Source organism: Tasmannia lanceolata, unplaced genomic scaffold (assembly GCF_043159265.1).
Source record: "Tasmannia lanceolata isolate RefF3 unplaced genomic scaffold, GAP_Taslan_0.1 ptg000007l, whole genome shotgun sequence".
Classification (NCBI taxonomy): domain Eukaryota; kingdom Viridiplantae; phylum Streptophyta; class Magnoliopsida; order Canellales; family Winteraceae; genus Tasmannia; species Tasmannia lanceolata.
The window spans coordinates 26,198,331-26,204,973 of NW_027518684.1; the positions used below are offsets into that span (position 1 = coordinate 26,198,331).

At 37.4% G+C, this 6,643-nt stretch overlaps 1 long non-coding RNA gene across 2 annotated transcripts; it reads left to right on the forward strand.

Moving 5' to 3' along the window:
- The first annotated feature begins 315 nt into the window (after positions 1–315).
- Positions 316–4,655, forward strand: LOC143881183 (uncharacterized). 2 transcript variants are annotated; one of them, XR_013251900.1, is made up of 4 exons: positions 316–872; positions 3,344–3,599; positions 4,201–4,316; positions 4,459–4,655. It is a non-coding gene; the product is annotated as an uncharacterized LOC143881183 (long non-coding RNA). The 2 variants fall into 2 exon arrangements; XR_013251901.1 differs by having other exon boundaries at positions 3,344–3,479.
- The last annotated feature ends 1,988 nt before the right edge of the window (positions 4,656–6,643 follow it).

A 6,643-nucleotide genomic window follows, 5' to 3' on the forward strand; every position in this document is an offset into this window, starting at 1 on the left:
TTTGAGCATAGTTCCGTTGGTGATTCTGGGTGGACCAGTCAGCGAGTGCACGTGGACTGGAGCCAGTTTTGGCTGTTTTATCTTGGAGCGTCGGTTCGCGGATCCTGGTTGCACCGGTAGGGGGCGGATATGATTCCTAAGGAGAGTGACCAGTGGCACGACTCAGCCTTCTTCTTCTCAATCTGTTTTTCAGAAATGTTTTCTACAAAAGAGATAAGTACTGGTTCATTTCGGTTTCTGATTTCCAACAGAAAAAAGTTTTGTTTCAAGTAACAGTTATTCGCTTCGAGTTGCACCTTTTGGGTTCGATTAAGTCACAGATCAGATTTCAACTTTATATTTTCCAACAAGAATCGAACTTGAGGACAAGTTCCAATCAAGAGGGGGAGCCTGACGCAAAGCCATAGTAAATGATAGTGACCAAGCCGGGCATCCAGAAGTTGAGTGCCTACATCAGCAAACCCACCCAAGGCAGTTAAGAAGATCCGAAAGAATTAAGACCCGGAATAACAAGTCCGGGTTGGGCAGTAGTTGAATCAATTCCAAGACATTTGTTGGCCAGCAGTTACTCAAGTCCAGAATAGTTATCCTTCCTTGGAATTACATTTTTGATTACTGGTTGATCATGTCTAGCTATAGGGCAAAATTATCATTTGTTATCCTCTTAGAATAAACCAAATAAAAGGCAACGAAGGAAGTCTTTGAAGGGGATCTGAGATTTTTCTTTTTGGGAAGCTCCTTTGTTCAGCTAGGAAAGGGAGTCACCAACACAGAGATTTTCAGAATTGAGAAGGGAAGTCAGAGATTTCACCTTCTGATCTGTAATTTTCTGTAGACCTCGGTCCAAAGAAGGAATTGAATCCAGAAATTCAGTAAGAATCATCTTGTCCCCACGATTGGATCGCCATTACCGAATTCCTTTCTCTTTGTATTTCGTTGTTAGATTCAGAGGTTCATTACACAGAAATTTAGAGTTTCAATTTAAGTTTCCATTGTAGGTTGAGTTTTCTTTAGCATCTGCGATGTTGGAAAGTGAATAAAGGAGCACTTGTTTCATTGTTATTTTACCTTCATGAGATTGTTATCAAACATCTGTTGGCTGATGTGTGTATCAATCAGATTGAATGAGCTACAATATCATCCGGTTGGAATGTGGGATTTAAAACAGAGCTTTGTATAATTCAATTAGATCCAATCTTATTTCTTGCATGTGATGGTTCTCCAGGGAACAATTTTGGAAGATAGATATTTTGGCCTACTAATTCCATTGATTAATGGTACCTTAGTTGTTGAAGTGAATCTATAATCAATTGTTGTGACTCTTTTGGCTTTTAATGCTATGTGGTGGAAATTTCATCTACAAACTATTTGATTAAATGCCTCTACCAAGTAGATACCCATAGCATGTAAATAATCAGGCCTCAAATGAGAGTTGACTCAAATTGAACTCCAGGAGTAAGGATATCTATTTTCAGGGAGCTGATGAAACGAAACTCCAAGGAGGCTAATGATCCAATCCAAATATCATTGAATTCTTGTGACAAGTGCTAATCGTGATTGGAATCAAATCTGCCACACATTTGTGCTGCGTCAAACTTTCTTGCCCACTAGATGTATGCCCATATTTCAAATGCGATTATGAAGATCTAATATATCTTCTCCTCGCTCTCAATATAATTATGAAAGTATTCTTGTACTAAAGATAGTTCTATCATTCAGGCCCACATCACCTGATGAGTACAACTATAGGATTTTAGCACCGACTAATGAATCAGTGTTATCCTTCTTTCAATCGCGACACATAGCATAGTTTTGCATAAATCTTATGAGGATTGTGATAGCCGTCCTCCAAACACCACTATATTTGCACCACCGATGCGATCACCGAGACTATTTGCCTCAATCCACCACCTTGAGGGCTCACCACATGAAAACTCTAAAACCAATTGTCATATACTGTTGAATATAACTATATATAGGTTGTTCATATAGTCAATATAATAGTCCCTCCTGATTAACAGTAACTCCCCAGTTGATTCTACTAAATACCACCTACGGTCATGGCCACTTGTTGGCAACGGCGACGGTGTAAATATAGTCATGTTTGGATTATGGCTATCACATTCTCACAAATAAAAAGTTCTCCAATATAACTAGTGAAATAGCACCGCTCCATATAACATATTATATCACTTACCGAGGACCAGGACCCTGTGGTCTGTGGCCGACCAAATTATATGTGAAACCATACCTTGTGTCACGGTTGAAAGAAGGATAACCCTGGTTCAATAGTCCATCCTAAAATCCTATAGTTGTGATCACAGACGAAATCCTATAGTTGTGATCATCAGACGATGTGGCCTGGATGACTAAACCATCTTTAGTACGACAATACTTTCATAATTATGTTGAGAGTCAGGGGAAGATGGATCTTCATGACCGCAGCTTAAATATAGGCAGTCATCTAGTGGGGTAAGGAAGATTTCCTTCCCTGAACATGGGTTGAATAGATCATCTCTCTGCCATCCACTGTTATCATCCATCTGTCAAAGTACCGTTTTTTCAACTTTGAGGATGAGAGTATCCGACAACTTTTCCAGAACCTTGACACTGAATCAATTATGATGCCACCAATTTGGATTGCCCTATTTCTATAATCGGAAGAAAGCAAGAAGTAAGTAATTCCTCTAACTATTTCTCTGTTCTGTTGTTTATGAATTTGGTTAACTATAAAGAGGTGTGAAACACTTATATTTTTCTTTTCATTGTTGATTGCATCTAATATGGGATCCATGGCACCTAGGTAGATGCTGATTGGTCATCGTGGGTTGTGTGTGTGGGCTAGTAATTAAGAAGTTTTGGTTTTATGGGCTTTATGGTTTTAAGAATAATTCCACTGAAATATTAGTTATAACCATGGTTTTAAATTTCGGCCGAAATATTTCGTTTCAGCCGAAATGTTTCGGTTTCGGTGGAAAATGAAACGAAATTCACAGTGAGTCGGAAAAGTACCAAACTTCGCCGAAACGTTTCGGTAAAATTTCGGTGAAACGTTTCGGTGAAGTACAAAATTTCGGCGAAATTTCGGTGAAATTTTTACAAGATTTCGTCCGAAATTTCGTACCGAAACCGAAACCGAGATTTAAAACCTTAGTTATAACAGGACCTACAATACTTGTTAGTAGTTTAAAATTTTTGGATTTCGGAGAAAGAAGTATGTGTACAAAGTAAATTTCAGTAATGAAAACCTCCATTTTATTGGTATGGATGGAATGAAGCATGCTACTGGCTATCTTATTTCTCATATGACTATTAGGTAACTTACATGCGCTGTTACTTTCAGTTAAAGGCTGAAAATACAAGATAATCGGGAACTTCCTCAGCAATCAACTTCGAAAGGCACTAAACACAAAAAGGCTGTGAACAATAATCGAAAAGCAAAACTTCCTAAATCTGAAGGAAATATGACAACCGCCAAGGTGACTTACAGTAATGCCAGAGATTCTAGAAGTTTTAATTCAAGTGCTAGTGATTTGGACAAAAAGTAATTACAATTCCTCAAAATACTGTCAAAAGCCAGTTAAAAAGCAGAAGACAAGGTAATTTAGTGTTTACATGAAATTAATTTATCATTTGATACAAAGATATATTTGGGAATGGTTCTATTGCCATAGTAATTACTATGTAGGTTGATTTACGAGAATTCTCATGCTCTCTTAATGGACTTCGTGATGCTTTTTTTCTTCAAACTATCTTTAACATCTGGATGTTCTTTGTCTTTTTGCACATGGTTATATAGTTTCATATATCAATTCAAGCATGTTAACTTCTTCTCCCTGCTATATGTTCAAGTGTCATATATTTTAATAGTTACTATTTCCCAGCAGGAGGAATGGAAGTTTGTTTACTATAAAGTTGATTGATTCAGAAGTCTTTATTTTAATAGTTCCTATATTTTCTTCAACACAATGAGAAATGATCTTAGTGTGAACTAACCAAGCCTAATACTGTGCTAAACTGCTAATTCAGATCTAAAAACTATTGGATGGTTGTGTTGTCCTTAAGAAATTCACATATTATCATTCCTCACAGTGCTACCTGTCGAGTTAAAATGTTCACCAATTTCTTAGATTTTACTTAATTACAAGAGATGATGTCAACTATACCCTCCTTAGTGTACTGGATTTGGTTTCTTGGCAGGTTAAGATCCAGTTCTTGCAGGTGAAGAAAGGGAGGTTCTTATTTTAGTTTTTTGGATGGCGGTTATTGGAATTGGTATATTTTTGTGCAGTTATAGAGGTGGAGTGTCTCAAATTGTAAGTGTTCATATTTTGGCTTCCTAACTGCATCCAAGTTATCACAAGATGCATTTTTTTTGGCATGAGGGATCATGAAACTCTGTTGGGTTGATGGAATATAGTCCATGTAAACACTCTGCTTACTGATTTTCTTCTGCAGGTGGAGAAACCCATAGGTGTCCAACTTTAGAGGAATGATGCAGTGAGGCTATATACTGGATTATCAGTGTATAGCGAAAGGATCCCCATTAGATATTGACCTGTTTATAGACCCAGCTTTGTTGGTCCATACGTGTAATTGAACTCACCTGCTATACACTGAGATCCACTGCATACGTACTGCTAATTTATTCATTCCAAAACATACCTTTTGCATCATGATGTGTACATATTTTCGGCATACTTCCTAAAATCACACTTCTCATTCTTTTTCCATGGAAAATTTTTATTGGAAACATTTTCATGGAAAATTTTACTGTTTTTTTCTATGTAAAATTTACTCGATTTCTCCCATAGAAAATAAAATTTCCATGGAACTTATTTTCCAAAATAAAAATTTTCCCCTGCTTTCAAAGAAACTTACAAAGTAGACCCTTGATTTCTTCTTTTCGTGGAATTGTTTTCCACCTCCTGCGGGATTATCAGGTGCCCTGCCATTTTACACTCTTTGATGGGGCCGTGGGACCCACCAAATCAACCCACCCATTCATATAGTGGGGGCTGCAAACAATATAATGTTTATTGATAATTTATACCCGTTTATAAAAGTAAATATTGTTAGTAACATTTGATTATATCCCTTTCTCTTTCTCCAGTTAAATATTGTTAAGGGAAGTAATATCTGCATTCCCTTGTTTTAATAATAACACATCTCTCTATATATCAAAGTGCTCTCATTGATATTGGATCCAATGGCAGCCTATAATGAAGTTGGCCGCCTATGGATCACTGATTAGTCATGAACATGGTTTAAAATTTCGACCGAAATCCGAAATTTCAGTTTTCGGTGGGGACCAAAACCGGTATTTGGCAAAATTAAATATTTCGCCATTTACCAAATTTCGGCCGAAATTTAGGAATTTCGGTCCGAAATTTAGGAATTTCGGTCCGAAATTTAGGAATTTCGGTCCGAAATTTCGATAAAATGCATTTTTTATTTTAAAAAAAAAAAAAACGTTACAAAATTTTGACCGAAATTTTGGTTTTCCGAATGCCCGAAACGGTTGCCGAAACCAAAATTTTAAACCATGGTCATGAATACACTAGAGGGGGTGGCTGCTGGGAACAAAAGGGAACGAATACAATAACTTCCCATGGCAAAAACTAAAGGCCTGAGATTTCTGTATCTTCAGAAACGTGAAAAGGCAACGATTTTTCTTTTGTTTACGAATGTAACAGCTCTTGTGAAGCCCAGCAACTTCTCATTGAATTTTGCTATGCTACATCTATATGTAGGGATCTGTCATCCCACTGTTCCTAATCGTCGATCGAATGGGTCATGGCCCAAAAATGCTGTCATCTGATGATCCTGACTGTCCAAATGCTACTCACAATTTGGCACCACCTTCGATGGTTTAGGCCATCTTTGACAACCAAGGAAGATAAATTATAGGGAAATGATAAATCCGGCCGTTTTCATCACTTGGGACACCCAGCCACAGTGTATCTATGACTGCAAAGGGGCTGATGTACTTCACTTTTGAAGGAATGAAGTGACATGATTGCCACGTACAATGCAGCTGGGTGTCCCAAGTGATGAAAAGGGGCACATTTATCATTTCCCTAAATTAATGGTTGTCAAACATGGCCTTAGGGTTTGTTTCACAGCCCCTAAATCTCAAAATTGAATCTCAACTTAGACACTAGACTGTAAATGAGTTCCCCTCTTTCTTCACATAGAAATTTACATAGGCTTTTTTTTTAGACGTAAAATGGGTGTAAAACAAATTTTACACATGCCTGCGGGAAGGTGGTTTATAAATCTTTGAAAAATCTAATAATAGCATGTACAAGACAAAGAGTGGTTGAAAAACAAATTGGAATTTGTAAAACAAAATTTTCTTTCTACGTAAAATGAGAGTGGACAAAGAGTGTTTTACATCCGTTTGAGGTAAGGTCGTTTCTTTTATCATCAACATTGGAAATTGTAACAGCCTATCATATGTAGCTAGAAAATATAAACAAAAAGTGGAGCGGTGTTATTAAAATGAGAAGTGCATATATCCTGGGAGAGCCCAGATTAGGAAGGGAGGAAAAGTTGTTGGGCTATAGATATAGATTCTTCCTCTCCAAGGGGCGATCCCCGCAGAGTGGTCGGGCACTGTTAGTGCTACTGGAAAACAAAA